Source organism: Belonocnema kinseyi, chromosome 10 (assembly GCF_010883055.1).
Source record: "Belonocnema kinseyi isolate 2016_QV_RU_SX_M_011 chromosome 10, B_treatae_v1, whole genome shotgun sequence".
NCBI classification, from domain to species: domain Eukaryota; kingdom Metazoa; phylum Arthropoda; class Insecta; order Hymenoptera; family Cynipidae; genus Belonocnema; species Belonocnema kinseyi.
Genome location: NC_046666.1, coordinates 72,202,493 through 72,224,571, shown reverse-complemented (window position 1 = coordinate 72,224,571; position 22,079 = coordinate 72,202,493). Strand labels below are relative to the sequence as shown.

Genomic DNA, 22,079 nt, shown 5'->3' with positions numbered 1-22,079 from the left:
ATTTAGGACACAAAGATGAATGACATTCCATTAACCTACTAATAAAATATGATAAAAATTATAAAAATAAGGCAATAAAATTTATTTCCCGTAAAAATCCATGCGGCAGTCGAAATTTTTCCTAATATAAGTGTTGGCGCACGACTTTTTGCTAGTACAAATTAATTTCAGGTCACATGGTATTTAAGATTAATCAGTTATTCTTAAAGTCAGATTCTTGTATTGTTATTTACTAGTAAATAATTTGTAAATAAACAACGTTTTAGAAAAAAATTTGCCCGCTTTGTAGGCACATTCTCATAGCGTGCGGGTCACTTCGCTCGCAAGTTTGAGCGTGCCTAGGGCGCGCTACTGTTTATTCGCGCGCTTCGCGCTCGGTCTTTGTATATTCCCCACACTTATGCACATACTTTTTAAGACTAAAGGTCAAAGCATCGACAACAATATTATGGTGACTGTGAATTCTCTTTTGTTAAAGCTCCTTCGACTTTAACGAACGCATTTTCATCACGTATCTCGTGCTTCGCACTCGACTTTATCCCTGAAATTTTATATCATCCCCATAAATTTATATTATTATAATTCATAAAAGTCATTTGTATTATAACTGACGTAGTTTCAATGTCTCGTTAAAAAAATGCACTTTTTGTTAAAAAAACTTTCGTTATTAAACATTTTATTGCAACTTTTGCCGTTTTTTTCAAAAACTGAATTTCCGCATTTCCAATTTTATTTTTACAAGTTAAAAGTTGCACATGCGGTCGACACAGCAACCTGCCTGTTTTTTAACTTCTCAATTATATCCCTAACCTCAGTGGCCCCAGACTTCGCAGTAAGAAGAGAAGAAAAGAGAAAAATTAATATTTTCAGATTTAAACGAAAGAGTGAGCATTTTTTTATTTTTTTGCATGTGCTAATTTTCCATCGGGAGAAGTGCCCAACGAAAGAATCTCATGGTTATTTTTAATTCCATACTGACATGCTGTATTTTCGGTTTATTTAATTCCTGTTATATGTTCACACAATATGTGCAATTAAATAGTTTCTATTCCTTCGTGTGCAACATAAGTTCAGAAATTTCAATTTTTTTGTAAAGGTTATTTTTAATTCCATACTTACATGCTTTATTTTCGATTATTTTAATTCTTTCTAATCTGTCCAGAAAATATGTGCACATGCATAGTTTCTATTCGGTTTTGTGGAATATAAGTTTGGAAATTTCAATTTTTTGTCTGCGATAACGGTGGAGTAATTTTAGCTATAATATTTGACATTGTTTAAACAAATTATAGATTTAATAATATAACAAATAATAATAAATTCATTTAATAATGTTGTGTGAGGTAAACAAAATTAGTTTATCTTTTAACAGAGTTATAAAAATATTCTTGGACAGTACTACAAATTATTATTATAATTAATTATATTATTATAATTTGTCTAGGTCGATCAAAAAGAATAGATTTTGCTTTTTCTCTATTTCTTGGTGGAACTTTCGACGGAGGAAAATTCACGTATTAATGGGAATATAAATTCTGATTTTTTCTAAATTCTTCTCTTCTTACCGGGTTTGTCAATTGCATTTTCTACTGAAACTCAACCAGTTGTCATGATAATCTTGTAGGGCATTCAAAATTAACAATTTTCTTTTCCCGATTTTTTTTTCATATCTTGCGTTATTTAGTTTAAACATGTTCATTTTCGTATTTTTTGGAATTTTGTGAATGGTAGAACTCTCGTCATTTTTGGTTTTGTGAAAAAAGTAATTTGGTAAAATTGTTCGCATTTTTGAATACTATAAACATCCGTACAGAGAATTTTTGAATTTTGAGAAAATGCGGTCTCAAAAATATTTGAAATGCGCTCAATTTTTGCATTTTTATCCAAAATGGCTGGTTAACGAACTTGAATGCAAACATTCATACATACATACATACACATTCGCAAACACCTGTTTCTCGAATTGAGGAGGTCTCAAAACGTGAACATTTGACAAAAAGTGGGTGAGTCAAATTTTACACAAATCTCATACCTTCTCTTATGAGAATGTAAAAATGAATTAAATTCTCATGAATATTTTTTTGATAGTTCCTTTTTTGGTTTTAATAATAAAAAATAGCATTGCAAAAATTAAAAAATTTAAATTCTTGAAGCCCCCCACTCGGGACGAAAAAGAAATTAAAAGACAAAGGTTGTGGTGAGAGTGTGCCAACTACTCATCCTATCAAAAAGTATTTGATAAGAAATTTGTAGATCTTTTTCAAATGCACAATTTTTGTCTACTCATCTTTTACGGTATTTTGCAGTTTGATCGAAAAATGTAATTTTTGGATTTTCCATTTTTGTATGCTATCAAAATTTAAATTTTTTATTTTTCAAGAAAATTCAAAAAGTTGTTATGATAATCTTGTAGAGCATTCAAAAAGCAACATTTTTCTTCTATTGCCTTTTTTTCATATCGTGTGTTATTTGGCTTAAAATGTTCATTTTCGTGTTTTTTAGAATTTTGTAAACGCTACATCTTTGGTAATTTTTAGTTTTGTGAAAATAGTCGTGAGAATAAATTGTTCATCTTTTTGTATACTATGACTATCCGTGAGAGAACTTTTGAATTTGGAAAAACGTGGTTTCAAAAATATTCAAAATGCGCTCACTCTTTGAATTTTTACTAATCTAATACTTTCTCTGATGATAATGTAAAAACATACCGCCTAATATGTCGAAGAGATCCGCGTCGATCAGGGGCGAAACAATTTTTTAGTCTTTGCTTTTTCACAGCAGAAGCGAACTAGCTTCACCCGATCATGACTTTTACCAATCGATTTCATGGTGCAGTACTTATCATATCTACATAACACGCGGAATATCTCCGGCTCGATGAGGACGGAAACAATATTTTATTTTTGGTTTTTGTTATTCACGTTAAGGGCGAACAGGTGTGGCTAGATCACAACAATCGTCAATCGTTTCCGTGGTGTAGTGGTTATCACGTCCGCCTCACACGCGGAAGGTCCCCGGTTCGATCCCGGGCGGAAACATTTTTTTTTTACTTTTTTCTCATTCGCTTATCTTCTTCTATTCGAACAATATAACCCTATATTAAACTGGTGAGAGTTTTTATTAGGGATTTAATTCGAATTTTTTCGAATCGTTCTATTCCAATCTGAACCAAACCGAGGTAAGTTTTCAATTCTTCTCAGTCTGAACGTCAAATTCTAATTTAATCTGAATGAGCCCGAAGCAACTTTTAAATCTCATTTAATTCTTGAGTTCAATCCAATTCTAAGCCACCTTTGATCCTTTTCAATGTCCTTTTCAATACATCGCAAAGTTAGACACAGGTCGGAAATTTAGATAACTCGAGTATGTTCCTAGGATATCCTCATTGCAATAAAATAGCAGATCCCAATTATATTGAACCTAATACACTTGACACACTTCAGAGATACAGTGTTAACAATGTTTGCAATTTTTACATACATTTAATATTCATTCGTATACATTAAATTTATAAGGCTTCATATAAAATTTCATATACATGTATATTGATAAATTCTCATAAAAGTCAGGTAATTTCAATTTACACAAATGAAAAATAATTTTGGCAGTAACTTTCAATTATAAATAATATTGTATAATATTTTTTCTAGTTAAACATAAATTATACTTGGTGTTAAGTGAGAAAGTTTACGTTAAAATTCTGACATTTATAGTGAATTTTGAAGAAAATTCCACCCGTACGTTGTACTTTGATTATAAATAAGAATTTAGTTTAGATGTATTTTAGGTTATTACTTTAGTTTTAAATATTTGACAATATTTGGGCGCATTCCAGAACTTTAAGGGGGGAATGGGGGATAATGCATGAAAAAAAGCTTTTTTTATGAATTTTTTTTAGAGATCTGGTTAAAGTGAATGTATTTAAATGTTTTGCATGTTACAAAACATTATTTTAACATTAATTAGTATTTTTTGTACAAAAATATCGTGAAATAAGCCAGTGACAGAGCAATTTCGAGTACACATCTTGAAAGAAATGATTTGCTGTTCCGGCGATATCTCAACGTAGATTTATTGGAAATCAAAAAAGTTGCAAAATTTAGTTAAAATATAAGTTTTTCCTCTCCCCAACGATTATTTTTAGGAATTTTTTTTATTTTTGTGACCATTTAAAAAAATGCGATTTTGTACGAAAAATTGCGTCATTTATTAAGTGAAAAACAACGTTAATATAAAAAAATTTAAACAAAAATATCGTTGGGGGGAGGATTTTTTTATGTAAAAAAGTTTACTAAGTTTGAGAAGGATCGGTTCAGTACTTTATGTAAAATCGCTGGAACAGAATTTTAAAAAGCGGTTTAGAGAAAAACTAGTTTAAAGTTTTAAACATTGAAAAAGTGAAGAAAAAATTAATTTTTTAAACGATTTCAGCTCCTTCTTTTTTCATTACACTGTGCAGACTTCACGAACGTAGAAAGTGTAGTGAAAACTAGTAAAACTTCTATTATTTTATAGTATTTTTCATTGTCTTCGGGCACGTTCCTATACTTTCAAGCGCAGCTGCGGTTTATATGGAGGATCGGCTTTAAATTTATAACTTCAAGAGTTCTGCTCCAATTGACTTAAAATTTTGACACAATATTTTTTCAATATTTTGCAACCAAAAACCGAAATTTTTTTTTTTGCAAATGCTTATCCCCTATTCCCCCCTTAAGCTTTTACGTACTCTGTTTTATCGACCTTAATATACATGTATATAAGTTCTACATGATGATTGCATATTAAATTTAATTTACGGTATATATGCAAATGACTTTTACTGATTTCAATCAGATTTTTCTAACAGTGTATCCTAAACTTATAATATAGGATATCCTCAAATTATCCCAAATATCCATATGGATTTAGTTCCTCGGTTAGTCCATTTTCTAATGCAATGGCAGGATATTCACAGGAAAGAGGAATAGAATATAATATAAAATACGATAAAAATTAATGGATAAGGATAAGACGTTTGGAAGGCGGAATATGATCATACTTTTTATCCTATTAGTTTTTCTAATAATTCTATCATTAACTATTTTATCCTATTCTATTAGGTATTTTCACTTCAATCACCACCGAACTTCACTTCGTTTATTGCTGAGGGGAAAACAGTGGACAGAATCCATGAGATTCGGTCAATTTTTGCCCTATTTTGCTAATATCTTCGTAAAAACTAACTTTTTCAATATAAGTCTATTGGAAAAATAGTTTTTATTTGTCAAGAACTATATTTAATGAGATAATAAAATGATAGTATTTACTATTCATAACGAAGATATCAGAAAAATAAAGTTTTGTCCCATGCATTTGTTCCGTTGTTTTTTCCTCAGCATTCAACGAAGTGAGGTCAGCTGATGATGAAGTGAAAATGCCTAACTTCGTAGATCATAGTAGATGGATATTGACGGTTATTTTATTGTGTCTCAGCATATCTTAGGGATATCCTGTAAATATTTCGTAGTTAGCTACGTGATCAGTGAGGGAAGAAGTGAATAAATAAAAATGTTAAAACAGGATATAGAAGGGTACATTTACTGAAAGGAGATTTACATATACATAATTGATCAAATTTGACAGATAGCGAATAGGATTAATAGTAAAAATTCACGTATTTGAATTTTTATTCAAAATAGCTGTTTAATGAACTCGATATTCTTTTTGGAAACTAAATCTTTGCGCCAAACCATAATTGAATGAGACTAGTCTCTCACAAGTTATCCGGTATAAAGACAACGACAACAACGAAGACAACGGCAGACAGACAGACACCATCATAAACTGGTTTTATTGGATTCAGGCGGTCTTGAATCGTGGGGATTCAGAAAAATTCGCGCTAGTCAGTTTTCACATAAAGCTAATACCTTCACAGTAAAAAATTTGGGATCAATTTTGTTTCAGGTAATTTCAAGATATTCTTCCATCTCGCTCTCGGTTGGGATACGAAACTCCTTGATTGTTTTTGCCGCAAAATAATTGACAGTAGGTGACGTTTCGTACCCCAAGTGCGAGGGAAACGATACCTTGTGAAGTAATACCATTCGCACTACCAAACCAAGACAAATTTTGGTTGCAGGTATTTGGTACCCTGAAATTAGTGTTAGATTCACACTTTGTTTTTACTGTGTTTTCATCATGAGTGATACTCTATTTAGATTTGCAGTACTATTTTATCACATCTACGACTACGCAGACGTTTCCTGGTTCCTCCAGGAGCACCTAGAGACATACTTACCATTAGGTACCAATAGGAACCATTACTTACGTACCATTAGGTACCATTAGGTACTTTATTAGGGAGGGTTCTATACAGTCGCCTATATAAGATCCTATGTCATTTCCTATAGGCGAAACATATAGGATCCTATGTAAGATCCAATGTAGGTTCCTATATAGGAATTTTTAGTATGGTAGTTCAAATAATCATTGAACTTTCTTTTTTATACTTTTAAAAAATTAGGTTATCCCATGGAATTTTGTTAAGAACATAAATTTAATTTTCCTGGCCATAAAAAGTGTGTCGGACAACGCAAAATTTTAGGCCCTGAAGAAATTATAAAATTGTACGTTTGTAAAAACTAAATACTTATTTATATTAACACATTTTATTTTCTAAAACTAATTTATTTGTTATTTTTCGTTATTTATATTATAAATATATCCATGTTACTAGTTACTACTAATACAATAAGGTAAATGAAAATTAATACTGTTAAACTGGTCCAACTATGAAATTTGTTTACATTTAATCCTTACCTGGCACTATGGGTAAAAAACACCCCAAACAATTTTTGAGCTCGAATTAACCATACCAAATTTTACAAAATGGAGCACGTTTCGACTATTACCAGTAACTGACGTCACTGACTAAAGGTACAGTGAGGTAGTTTAGAGCGGCAAACGTCAGCATACGTTGAGCACCCGCTCAAAGTAGACCTTGTAATACTGTGGGGTCTTTATTGCCCGCTGTGTCGTCAGTGAGCAAAAGAGTGATTTCCAACAAAAATTTGTGCCATTGACATTAGTTATTTTCGTTCATTTTCTAACGTAAGTTTATCATCTTAAGTGAAACAAAATTTTTTTCTATTAGTTTGCACGCTTACAATCGAATAAATGCACGTAAAAAATGCAGGCAAAGAGTAATTACAACTTTGAAAAATTGTTTTTCATATTACTTTTGTATTTTTTATTAACTATTTTTGTGCATTCAAATAAAAGTAAATTGATTTGAACATGGAAAAATATGATATTGTATTTGACCATAAAATCGAGTTTTTATTTTGCAAATTAATTACCTTTTTTGGAAGCATCAATAAGCAGTAATTTTTTTCTTAAAGTGTAGTATCTCAAGAGTTTAACTCAAGAATATAATACCGATTCCATTTTAAAAGACATATCTAAAACTACAATAAATAATTTTTTTGTGCAAAAATATTCAATACCGGCTGCACGGGACATTTTTGAATACGTGGGGGAAAGAGACCCGTTGTGCTCTTTACGTAATAAAAAGGAGTTGTGCCAGTTAAGGTTTAATGTACTAGATACAACAGTACACACTAGATTGCGCACTATATTGCACACTAGAAAATATCTTACGTAAGAAGAGTTTTTTACAACCCCCCTTCCCCCACTCCATATAACACAGCATCAGAAAATCTTTGCCACCCTCCCCCCTGGATCATGATTAATTTATGCATGGCCCCTAAACTGAAATAAAAGAAAATATAAATGTTGTAAAAGAGAAATTAGAAATAAAATAACATGTCAAAGAAAAGGATAACTTTTAAAAGGAATAATAGAAATATATGGATAGAATCTATTTCAAATCAGGCAGGTTCTACACTTGAAATTGCAGAATCTCTCGAGGACGAAATATGTTGTTTTTTAGAGGAAATTAGGTGATACGTATTTTGATGATTTGTGAATAAAATGTCTACGGAGTTATGTGTATTTGAATTTTGGGCTTTGTTTTTCAACAACAAAAAATTTCTTTAAACTTATATCACTTTTGACCTAATTAAGATAATTCGGATTTCTTTTCAGATTCTGATAGATTTTATCGCACTTATATTTTTTTGCTAATTTTTCTGTGAATTTGTACTATTTTGAGGAAATTACCTTGCGAGTTTTATGCGGGCAAAATAACTTTTGTGGCCAGGAGATTTTTTGTCATAAAATCGAATTCTCGCATTTTTCTTCTAAACAACAATAGATACGAAAAAATGTTAACAAAATATTTTGCACAGTTAAGAGAGTTCTACAAACAGTTCTTTTACTCACTTATGATATCACGAACCATTTCCGATTCGATTTTATGTAATAAAAATCTATTTTCAGAAAAACTGCCGCCATTTAGTTAATTTTGAACATTTAAAAAATTTTCTCAAATAAAAATTGAAATACGCATAACTCTGTAAAAAATTGTTTTTACAAATCGCAAAAATACGTATCGCCTAATTTCCTCTAATAAACAACATATTTCGTCCCCGAGAGATTCTGCAACTTCAAATGTAGAACCTGCCTGATTTGAAATAGATTCGATCTATGAAATCTTGAAAAAGAATGAGGGTAAAATTAAATATCAATAGAATGGCACATAAATGGATTGTGTCACAGGTCTCAAGTCGAGGAACTCAGCGATGTGAGGGAAGCGTAACTAGGCGATGTGGGGGTAAATGTGTAGTGTTGTGGAAGAAGTTGGGGCAGGAAGCGGAAGTGAAGGTTGAAGTATGGCAGTGGGGAAGTTGAGTGTAGAGGTTAATTAGGGAAATTTAGGGAAAGTATAGGGTAAAGAAAGTATGAGAGGGGGAAGATTGTACGATATATTTACATCTTAATCAGCTACAAACCCCTTTTTTAGGCACAAGGCTACTTTGACTATTTTAAAAAACTTTTTATCCCTTTCTATTAATTTCTATTGTGAAACTTCTATCTCGTTCAATCATTTTTCATCCAACACTTTTTTCGGTAATTGTTATTACAGAATATAGAACAGAATCTAATTGAGACCGGTTAAATGAAAACGATTCACACAAGCAAACTGATGCTATACAATTACTTATGTGTTTGATCACACCAATCTGGCAGTTTCTACTGAACCAACATTTAGCTTTCCTCTTTTCCTTTGGGATAACGAGCTTAGATTAGAGCGATGCATTACCATCCTTCTGGCTTTATGCTAATTTTTTTGTACTTTCTGCAAAGTGAATCTGCTGGATCGTGTATTAATTAGTTTAGTCTGAATTTAGAAATGATATTTCAAAAAAGATACAAGAGATAGATACTTCTTATCTTTTCTTTACTTGAAGTTGTTTTACATCTTAGATTTGATAATTATACCTAACAATAATCCATTTTCACCTTATACGAACTAAGAAACATTAGTAATTTTTGAATAATGAGTTCTAAAGAAGATTTAAAATTTCTAAAAAGTTTAGTATGTAGTAGGTTTTTTTCATCGGAAATTAAAATTTTTAAACAAAAATTATCATCATGACTAGCAATTTTCAACATTTTTAGGTTATGTTAGTGGTTTTCACCAATAATTTGTATTTTAAAACCGAAATCATAGTAGCTTTCTTAGAAAAATATGCTATGTTAGTGTTTTTCGTCGGAAATGATTAGTACTTCGAAAAAAAAGACAAAATTTAAAGAATATTTACGATTTTCTAATAACTTTAGTTTATGTTGGTGTATTTCATTTGAAAGGAGTATTTTAATACCAAGAATAATTAAATTAAAGTATTAACGATTGCTGTTTAAAATAATAAACGTTAGACTGCGTCTATTCCTACGCGCAGTCTTGAAAATTTTGCAAGTTTCATTGGACGAGCTGGAAAAGTGGTTTTAGAATTGAAATTTGTATGATTAAAATCGTTAGATTCCAAAGAAGATGTACACTTTTGAACAATTTTAGGCTATGTTGATATTCTAAATAAAAAATTAGCATTTTCAAACAAAAATTATTATATAGTGAACGCCGGAGATATTTCCCTGGAGTTAGTCATTCCGAAAATTGACGCTGCGCTGCAGGTTTGAGCGAGAGTAACGGGTGGGGGGGGGGGTTACTCAGGCGTGACAAAGTAAGGGAGTTGTGGTAAAGCGCAATACCCTACAGACCTACCTATGTATCTGCGTCATGACGTTGCGACAGTTCACTTGAAGCGGGAGGTATACACAAAGCGAATAAGAACAATGGCGGGCTCGTGTCGACCAGCAATGGGGCTCAGATGCTTGAAATTTCATGTGAAGACGATGGGACTGTATTTGACGTCATACGCACATTGTGACCAACGGTCGCAGCGAGAAAACGAAAAATGCGAAACGCCAAAACTGCTCAGATAGATGGCAACAACGTGCGTATGGCGTCAAAACCCGCTTATACGTTTGAACGTCGGCGCCATGGAGTTTAGACATAAGGAGACCAAACTAGTAGAACTGAAAGTGAACACTTTTCTGTTGCTAGAAGTACGCACACGCCATGTGCAAAATCACACTTACGTATAGTTCAAAACTTCCAGAGCGTGGCGTGCCAACCGCACTTAAAAACATATGGCCGCCGGTGTGAATGCGAGTCAAACGTAAATACATAATTATTGAACAATTAATAGCTTGTGAATAAAGGCAAGGATGTTAAAATTGTAAATCGCTGTATAAAAGCGAAAGTTTCCAATAAGTGTGGTTTCAAGTGTATAGTGTACAAGACTTTCAGAGTGGTGTCAGTTGTATGTTTATTGTTTTTGTCACGATCACGTCGAATACCTGTCGCACGGATAGTGTTGGTAAAAGTAATTTGAGATTTTCTTATACATACTGCCTACCTGTTCCATAGTGAATAATTTTGTATTCCACAAGCATTTCACAAAATCCTGTCTGATTATTAATTATTTATTTGTTCAAGCGACCTTTCAACACAAAACAATGGAGGCGGCCATATTTTTTTTAATTGCGGTTGGCACGCCACGCTCGGAAAGTTTTGAACTATACATAAGTGTGATTTTACACATGCGTGTGTGCGTACTTCTGGCAACAGAAAAGTGACCGTTTTTGGTGGAGTCCATGCATTACAGATTGGTCTTCTTATATCTATTCTCCATGGTCGGCGCTCACGACTCTCATTGTGAACTGGCATAGCGAATTGCTATGTGAAGTTGGTGAGGTAGATTCCTACATTCGCACTGGGAGTCGACATGTAGAAATAGAGTTTTTAAATAGTGATACTGCAAAAGACTTGGATCGAGAAAGGAAAGGAGGAGGCTTTTCTAGCGTCACTGGACCAGGAGTATGTATGGGCAACCAAAGCAGCGATAAGAGTTATAGATAAGGGGAGAGCGAAGGGGGTACAAATCGTCGGGGCGCGCAATAGTCTGGGCGGGAATTTCAAAATAGAAGAATGGGATTTGGGGCTAAAGATCAGTGCAGAAATACTGGGTGATTGTGGAAACAAAGTGAATATTTTAACTATTTACAATAACGTAGGGGTAGCAAGAGCGGTGAATAGTATTAGAACTTTAGTCGAGGATATGCTGGAGAAGGGAGAAAAAATTGTGATACTAGGCGACTGGAATGCGAGAGTAGGAGAGAAGTTGGGGGGAGGGGAGGTAGGCGATCTAGCATCAGCGAAGAATTTCAACAATGTAAGAAAATCGGAGGACAAGACTATAAACCCGGAAGGGTACAAGTTACTGAAATTCTGCGACGAAGAGAGCTTAAGGATTCTAAATGGAAGGTTAGGGAAAGATGTTAGGGGAGAATGAACGCACATCGCAGAGGATGGAGAATCTGTGATTGATTACATAATAGAGTCAGAGGGATTTGGGGATACGGACATCAAGGATATGGAAGTCGTAACTAGAACCGAATCTGACCACTTGCCAGTAAGCTTCCTGATGGCGGGAAAGGTGCCGGAAAGGGGTATCCCTTTCCTGGCCTATGCCAGGAGAGGGATGGGGAGCCAGAAAAGGGTCCAGAAACAGAAATAAGGCTAATATGGGACGAAAAGAAAAGTCAGGATTTCATGAAGGAACCGTTGAAAAATTGGGGAAAGAGAATAGTGAATTGGAAGGCTGGCTGGGAAGAAAGGTGGGACCAATAGGTAGATGCGGTTAAACAAGCGGCGCAAACAGTTGGCATCCTTAAGAGGGTGAGAAAGAGGGTCAAGAAGAATCAGGAGGGGGGGGGGAGACGAGGAAGAGAAAAGGCTGGGAAGAATAGCATTCAAATCCTTAAAAAAGTACTTGAAAACTAGACAGGACAGGGACAAGGAAACATACAATGTCAACATAAAGAAAATAAGGGAACACCGAAGAATCAGGCGGAAACAGGAATCGGAGAAAAATTGGGGAAAAGTTAAAAGCAGCAAAAATATGAGCGAATTTTGGCAGGCTATTAACGGATTTAGGCCGAAACGGAAGCAAAAAGGGTGAGGGGTTAAAAAGGTGGAGTGGAGGACGCACTTTATGGAACTACTTGAAGGGGAAGAGCTCGAGGAGGAAAATTATATTCCAGAGGATTCGGGGGTTAGAGAGGATAAGATTGCAGGACCGCCACCGATGGAAGGGGTGGGGGAGAAGTTGGGAGGGAGGGGGAGGACGAAGCGGAGATAGAACTCAACAGGGAAATCTCTTTCAAGGAAATAGCGAAGGCAGTGGACAGAATGAAAAAGGAAAAAGCTGCAGGGGAGGACGGGCTTAGCATATAATTTATTAAGTGGATGCCTGAGGAATAGGATTTGGAAATGAGGGAAATTTTAAACGGACTCTTGAAGGAGGCGAGGCTCGCCAAAGGGTGGGAGGTTGCACGAATCTACCCGATTCACAAGGGGTTGACGAAAATGATACAGGAAATTACAGAGGAGTAGCACTGCTGGATGTTGGTTACAAAATTCTAGCAACAATTCTGAATGAAAGGATCAGGGACTGGATGGAAAAGAAAGGGATATACGAAGAAAGCCAAGCAGGCTTTAGAAGAAGGAGAGCAACGCGAGACCATGTGTGGGTGCTAAATTCGCTTATCAATAACAAACTAAAAAAAGAGGGAGGTGAACTTTACACGGCATTCATTGATTTAAAAAAGCCTTTGACACCGTAGATAGGGACCTATTGATAGGAAAGCTGGGAAAGATTGGGATTAAGGAGAGGATGATGATTATGCTGGAAAAAATATATAGCAGGACAATAAACGAGGTTATCACGGTGGAAAGGACGGCCGAAAGTTTCATAACGGCTAAGGGGGTAAGACAGGGATGTCCACGGAGTACAACCATGTTTAATATATACATAGGGGACATGGATGAAGCTTGGGAAAAGGTGAACATAGGGGGGACAGTGATAGGAGAAACTAAGATATTTGGGTTGAAGTATGCGGATGATATCGCCTTCGAGATGGGGGGAAACATTCGAAAAAACATGTAAAAAGGTAGGAGACGAAGAAACCATAAAATAGATGTGGGAAGGGGGGAAAGAGAAAAATATCTTGGAAAAACTCATGGAGGGAATAGAAACAAGAATTACTCAAGAATTGCAGAACGATTGGTGTAGGATAGACAATTCATCTTACTGTGTGGGATATAAGAAATGGAAAATAATCTCCGGGAGAGAGGAATATTGGGAGGACGCAAAAATGAGTGACGAAACTAAAGTACAGTGGGGGAGGCTAAGGTGCGAAAAAAAATGTGGCTTGGGAAAAGCTGGATGGCAAGTGCACAGAAGGGGTTAAAAAATGGTTGGGAAATAAAAATGGGAATGAGTTAGAGGAATTGATCTCAGGAACCCTTAAAGGGAAACCGAATCCCATTCTCTGCGGGTACGTGAGAAATTTGGTAAAAAAGACCAAAGAGGCGGAACGTCCAGTGCCGTGATTCTATTGTGATAGGAAATTAATGCATAAGCGTACCATGGGGGAAGTAGCAATAGTAGACAATAGCATACAGAAATATGCAGTCGACAAACGATTTATATTGGTTTATATATAAGAAACATTCACTTGTAATCTACAGTATTAAAGAGAGTGGATCACGAATGGGACATAGGTTGGGGGTGGGTGGGAGGAGCAGAACGGAAGGTGTGAGTGAGTAGCGATCCAAAATGTAAAGTACGACGAGTAGGAAATGGATGTTTGCCTGCTATTTTCATAGAATAAGTACCTTTTTCATGTATATTTGCATAACGGGGCCAAAATGTAAAAATCCTTTAGGGTATACATACTGAATAAATTGATTGATTGATTAATTGACAGAATTTAGGAGAATTTAAAAGAATTTTAGAATTTATTATTTTTAACAATATTTTTATTGTTCAGGTTATCTCAGCGGTTGAATATGCATTATTTCCTAGTTCAGACATATTCAGCAATTACAGTGTTTCATATACTTAAAAATTTTCAAATGTATTAATTTATTTAAAAAAAAAAGTTTTTTCTACTTTAAAAGATAACTCTTTTAACAAAATACTGGAATTTTCAACAAAATAATTGAATTTTTAACATAATAGTTGAATGTTTAACCTAAAAGGACAAATTGGCAAAGAAAGGTGTCATAGTTTATATTTTAATAAAAAGAGAATGAAATTTGCATTTCTATCAAAAAATATAAAATTTATCGTAAAGCAAAATAATTTTTTAACACAATAAAGTTGAGTTTTCATAAAAAAAAAGATTCCAGTTAACTCAGTGACATCAAAAATTGAATTGTTGTAACAAAAAAATAAGTTTCTACGAAAATAATTGAATTTTCAATCCAAAAAGACGAATTTTTTAACCAAAAAGGATGAATTTTGAACAAAATAGTTGCATTTTTATCCAAAAAATATCAATTTTGTACTAAACAGATGAATTTCTAAAAAGAAACAAATTTTTTTTTTTATAAGTGGAACTATCCAGAAAATATTTCAGTTCATTTTTCAACACCAAAATATAAATTTTAAACACAAAGTAAATTTTCTACGAAATAGTTAAGTTTTCAAGAAAAAAGTATAACAGCTTAATTTCTAACCAAATATTTGCAATTTTAGCCGAACATGATTTAATTTCTGCTAAAGCAGGTGAACTTTAAAATAAAAGACAAACTTTCAAAAAAAAAGAGTTCAATTTTTAACCGAAAAGGTAACGAAAAAATATTAATTAAAATAAATTCTGAGATTTTGATAAATTCTCAGAGAATTTATTTTTCTGTTATATTCTCGGTAATATTGTCATATCCTCGTTACCGTTCACAAAGTAATATAACCGGCTCAGAACTCTATGAAGACATCTCCACCAGAAACCGACTCCAAAGAGAGTTGGTATTGCAGTCGTTCTCGACTGCCGGGCGTTTCGTCCCGGGTTCACTTTTGTGGACTCTTTCAGTGTGGTTGATCATGAGTGAAAACACCTACTAAGAACAACGCCTTGGGTTGTTTAGTTCTCTGGTCAGCTATCCGACCAGTATCCGCGCTAAACGGTGCTGAACTTCTGTGATCAGAATTCAGTGCACACTGTCAGGTTGTTATCGGGAGAACTTGTAGAACGGTGCGTGCTTGTCGTTGCCGTGCTGTAGTGACTGAGTCCCTACGCTCGCCCTGACAATAACGCCATCTGACATACGAATATATACAAAGAAGTAGTGTCTACGATTCGACAAAGAAAACAAATAAGAAGACGAAGTATTTCAGGAGAGAGATGGGGGGGCGTGAGAGAGAGAGAGAGAGAGAGAGAGAGAGAGAGATAAAAACTATCGTTTCGAATTCAAACCGTCAAGTGTTGACGTGAAAATGGTGGAAAATGTGTTTTTGGTAGACAATTTATATAATATCGATAAAGGTAAATGATTTTCTGGGAAATAACTTCTTCGTATGTCCGGTTATAAAAGTGCGTCTCGTGCATGATGCGATTACGCAGAATCGCGTCTTCCCCACTTCAAGTGTTGACGTGAGGTGTTTTGGTGCAAAAAAAGTCACGCTCTTTTGCATGCAGCTATCTTCGAATGATTTAATCAAGTAAGAAACAGAGTATCTGGGCCGACTGTTCTACACAGAACTCTTATTTTAAACGGGATGCTCAACGGCCCGCAAACGTTTTAAGTACATAAGCAGGAAACACATTTATTTAAACACGCAACAGCAGCATTTCGTCTTCATTTCCGTTAGATGCTTACAGGGAACCCTAGATAGGTGTGCCCTTCCGATTTTTTTTGGTCTGACATATCTTGTACTCGACAAAATAAGCGAGATGTATCTTTTCTTACGTGCCCAAAATGCTTTTAGGGGGTTAAAAACACCCCCGAATAGTGTGGTATCAAACACCCATTTAGTTGTTTTACATGTAATAACAGAATCTTTCACAATCAAACCAACTCAAACAATGTCCTCACAATAAGAGATAAAAATGTGATTTTGTTAATTTGATAAAAAAAAATGTTGGGGGGTAAACTACCCCACAATAATTTTTAATGATATAAAAAATTTACAAACGGGCATGATTTCAATACAAAAAATCTGGAAAAAATATATTGCACGCGATAATAAAATAAAGTTTACGTGTTTTTGCATTTTCAAGAGACATTAATTTATAAGGGGTAACCACCCTCAAGGGCATTTTATTATGTTTCTATAAATATATTAAGGAACATTATATTTTACATCTAAATTTATATTTTTAGAAATACACATATTACATTTTTAACTAATGTAGGACGTTGAGTTGATTAAGCGGTTGTTTTCCTTATCATTTTCTTGTATAATCTAACATCTTTTGGGGTAGTTTACGCACATAAAATTGTTTGACTAATGTATATTGAAAAATTTAGATATTTAAACCCTTTTTGTGAGGAAATTGTTCTGCTCTGTTTTGCACGCGAAACTTACTTTATTTTGCAGAAATATAATAAAATGCAGTTAAGGGTGGATACCCCTTATAAATTAATTTCTCATGAAAATACAAATAACCGTAAAATTTATGGTATTATCGTGTGAAATATATATTTTTCCCACATTTTTTTAGTCGAAATATTCTTGAGGAAATTTGTATGCTTTGTTTTGCATGCGAATCTTACTTTAATTTGCAGAAATATAATAAAATGCAGTTAAGTTGATTTGATTGCGAACGATTCTGTGATTATATGTGAAACAATTAAATGGGTGTTGAGTACCACACTATTCGGAGGTGGTTTTTAACTCCTTAAAACTATTTTGGGCACGCAAGAAAAAATACTTGTCGCTTAGTTTTTCGAGTACTACAACATATGTGAAAACAAAGAAAATCAGAGGGGACACTTACCTAGGGTTCCTTATTAGTTTACCCTTGTCTCCGTATAGGGCACCAATTTTCAAAATATTTATTACCACGCAGTAAATTCCACGGGGAGCGGTTCGGACGCCGCCTCTTATTGTTTACATTCAGAGTGAATCTATCTCAGGGTAGTTCGTGCCACCGTTAGGCCCAAACCGATCCTATCTCCGGCGTTTACTGTAATTTTAACAAGATGTAGATATTTTAACAATTTTAGATTTTGTTAGTGTTTTTTATTGGAAATTTTAATGTTGATTAAAAAATCATTAAATTTCAAAGACAAATCATAATTTTTCAACAATTTTAGGTTTCACTCAAATTTTGCATGGAAAATGTGCATTTTCAAACAAAAATCATTATACTTTGAAAAAGATTTAAAAACTGTTACCAAATTTATGATTGTGTTAGTGTTTTTGTCGGAAATTTATATTATTAATTAAAAAAGAGAAAAATATTTAAAGAAGATTCACTACTTTTTAAAGAAGACCAGCTGTGCCCTGTAGCGGCGGCTTAGCCGCCGCGGAACGGCCACTTCCATTGATACAATACATCGAGAACAAACGGAAATGCAATAAAACTGGGCGACAGGTTTCGAACTTGAAGCTTAAACTTCGTACAATTTAATGGAGATTAAAGAAACACAAGCCGGACACGTTACCACTTACCTAAAACACATTGTTAAAACACAATGTTAAAGGCAAAATGGGAATAGCTCGAATTAGATCTATTTTTGTGTGAAATCTGTCAAAAAAGTTGAACATCGCTGTCAAGTTCCTCGCATTAAGAATAAAAATGCTTCAAAATTAGAGGAAACAGTCATCGATAAACAACGAAAACGAGAGACGCTTTCGTATTCACATATTATTTGATTAATTATTCTAAATTTGAAATTAATTATAAATACAAAATCTTACAGTTTTCGCCAGGGTAAAATTAAAAACCTTTCGTAAAATTAAAAATCTCGATGTAATTTTCAATCACAGAAAAGTGATTTTACCGACGCATGGTATTTTTAACGCTGCGACTAAATTTTCCCTTCTGAATGTAAAGTTCGTTCGAGGAAATGTGTAATTTTATTGTTATCGAGTGTGTAATATTACACTGCTGTTCGAGGGCCCTTGATTTACATCGCTAGAGGTTGTAATTTCACATACTTTTGTAAAATCACACAGCGAAGTGTGCGATATTTACAATGATACAATATGTAATTTTCCGAAATTTCGTGATTTTACACAAATCTTTTTTTACAGTGTAACTTATAAATGAACTACGCCTTTAAAAATCAAATTTTTCATTACATTCGATGTTACTCACATGTTTTCTCTTCATATTAAGCTTTCAACATGAAATAGTGGAATGGAATCAACATAAAATTTTAAGAAAAAATTGTAATTTTTCACTTTTCAGGCTTCTATTTGTCTCGTAAATTGTTTTTAACTATTCAATTTTTAGTTGAACACTTATTACTTTTAGTTGAAAATTTAACTACATGGTTGAGAATTCATGTATTTTGTTGAAAACTTCGTCTTTTGAATTGAAAAATCATCTTTATTGATAGAAAAGACATTTATGTTAGTTAAAAATAATGTACTGTCTTTTTTAGCGTTAACAAAAATGAAAAAAAAGAAAAATATAGAACATATCACGGTTCTAGAGCAATATTTGTAAACTTCCGACTTGGGGGAACGATTTTTTGTTTGAACTGCCTCGAAAACTCTCGGTAATAATAACCTTAGTGCAGCTCGTGGATATTTTCAAGAAATTATTGCGTATCAACGAAAAAAATCAAGGAATACTCACGTCCGTTATTTGTTGACAATAAACTGGCTATTGTATGTAGTTTTCAATGTAACATACGCACAAAAACGTGTTTGCAGTATCCATACCTACGTACCTTTAGAGCTGACACGTAGCACCTTAAACTAGTATTCTTTTCTTAAAACCTCATTGGACTAACAAAAAATCATATATCTACATAAAACTCTGTACGGGGTTAGCCCCTTATGTGCCGTGAGTACCCTTTGGGATGTCCCCTCGCTGAAACAAATTGTTTAGGTGTAACAGCTAAATGTTTAGTTGGATTTCGTCTTCGAAGAAAATATAGCTGTTTGAACATTCGATCAATGAATTATTCTCTCTTTCTTAATTTTCCTGTTTCTTTTTGTCATTTATGTTTCAAAAAATTTCGAATTTTATTCCCTTCTTTTATATAAATTACATTAATATTATATTTGTGAATTTGTGTGGTTTTAAAATAATAATATTATTAAAATAAATTAAAAATGGAGCAAAATACCTCCTATAGTTTGCACTACGGTTCAATGAATATTCATTTGCCTTATTTGTCAGACATGAAGTCGATTTTTTATAGCTGTGTATACGGTTGTCATCAACTGCAGGTTTCCTTTATTTCTTTGTAAACATGGATGCATAATACATTCCCAATTAATGCTCTTGCACTCAAATCTCTTTTATGCTGGTTTTAGAAAGATTCATTATTAAAATCTGATGACGGATAAAAGTAGGACAGGAAGGATGATGCTTCAGCAGTACAGACTGATACATACATATAACCTACCTGAAGTTACACTGTCTAGCTTTTTTTAATGTATGCACATTAGGTAGGAGAATAATCAATTATTCATATTTCTTGCAAAATAAATGGACTAAGAAAATCAATTTAAATTTCACATAAATGGCAAATAAAATAATAATGACAATGGGTTTAAAATTATAAATAATATTCAAATGATAAATTATGAAATGCCGTTAAAAAAGTTAGTCACGCTATTATGAACGCGTATGATTTCAAGTCGAAATGTATTCCGTTTAAAACAAAATAGTTAAGTTTTCGACAAACAAAAATTATTTTTTTACCATAAAGTTGTCTTTACTACAAAGTAATTAAACTTTCAAACAAAAGAGATGGATTTGCCATGAAAAGGTTATATTTTTAATTAAATTTTCGATAAAAAAGATGAATTTTTAACAAAATGGTTTTTAATTTATAACAGAATAATTGAATTTTCAACCAGATATTGAAATTTTCATGCGAAAAAGACTGAATTTTCAATCCAAAAGCTACATTACAAAAAAATTAACAAAATAGTTGAATTTCAAATTAGGAAAGTTTCTCAGTCAAGAGAGGAAAAATATCTACCAAGTTGTTGAACTATTAAATCAAAAACGGAAATTCTCTAGAAAACAGGTAAATTTTAAACCTAAAAAATATGAATTTATAACCAAAAAGTTCATTTTGAACCAAATATTTGAAGATTCCACAAAAGCAATTGAATGTTCAACCCAAAAAGTTATATTTTCAACAAAGAAAGAAAATTCGACGTAAAATAGTTGACTTTTAAACTAAAAATCATCAAATTTCAACAAATGATGAAACATTTAAATTGACAGTTGAAAACATTGATTTACAACCATATAAAAAGAAATTTTAAGAAAATAGTAACATTTTTAACAAGAGAGCCTGGACTTTCAACTAATAAAATAAAATTTTAACAAAGTAGTGAAACTTTTAACCGAACAATTTTTCAAATAATAAGCGAAAAGTTTAATTCAATTTTCTACCAAGCAGTTTAATTTTCGGATAAACTTCCAAATAGGGCTTTCATTCAATTTTATTGAAACGCATCTGGGCACTGAATATCGAATTTTTCTTACACTTGTTGTACAAAATAGTATAAACAACTCATTGCGGACCAACAGATTCACCATAAACAAAAAAGTTGACTCCCCAACTTCTTGTGCAATGCACTAATTCTACACTAACCGAATTTTGGTTACACTAGACACGACCCCTCGAGAAATTGTTATTCACATTTATATTTCCATGTGTGATGTCAAATTCTGCGTTAGCCCCTCTCCCCTAAGCCTCTTTTATACATGACTTACATGTTCTTTATAGTTTTAAGGATATTCATTCTCCAATTGGAACGAATTTCGAAAAAATTACATTCTTTTGAAAGACGCTCATAGCAAGTTGCATGACCATCAATGAATAAATAAAATTATATAGTAGAACTCGAAGCTGTCATCAGTTCTTAGCATAATATCTGCCGTTTTAGTATGACATAAGCTTTCCCTAAACTTACAAAATTGAATCGTAAAAGCGTATTTAATGGGCATGAGATTTACATTTTTTTGCAGATAAAAGTATACTCTATTATTATAAATGGAACAACCGTGGGAAATAGAACGTGTAAAATTTTGAAAATTGTTTTTTAAATCTTATTAAAAGATTCATCACATTATAAACAAAATTATATAAATTTGAGTTCGATTTGAAAAATGACAAAATTATGTTTGTGACTTTCTGAGCATTTTATACGCAATATTCTTAGGATATACAGTAAATCTCATGGGGATACAAATTTTTGGAGTCTAGGTGGCCGAAGCCGGCAAGAAAGCCCTTTGCCGGCTGTTTTTCGCGAAAAGCGCCACGTAAATTTCTGAAAATATTATTTTCAAAGTAAACACTTTTAAAAATCATGTGTTTTTAAGAGGAAAAATAATCTTTTAACTTGTTTCGGCTATCTTTCTTGTTGGCGTAAGATGACATCACACACACGCGCCGGGAGCATGAGATAGGTGGTTAGAGTCTGTGACGGAATCAATACGACGATTCGGCAAAAGTCTCTTGCACTTTGAGGACACGGAGTGATCCAAGGACGACCGCCTTCTGCATTTTCCCCGCAAGTCTTTTATCATATTGTTGACATGCAGGGATGCTTTTCAGGCGATTAACCAGTGAAAGCTTGGCA

The 22,079-nt window shown here is 33.3% G+C and overlaps 1 non-coding gene across 1 annotated transcript; it reads left to right on the top strand.

The window, feature by feature from the left end:
• The first annotated feature begins 2,965 nt into the window (after nucleotides 1-2,965).
• Trnav-cac lies at nucleotides 2,966-3,038 on the top strand. Its single transcript has one exon. It is a non-coding gene; the product is annotated as a tRNA-Val (tRNA).
• Nucleotides 3,039-22,079: the final 19,041 nt, after the last annotated feature.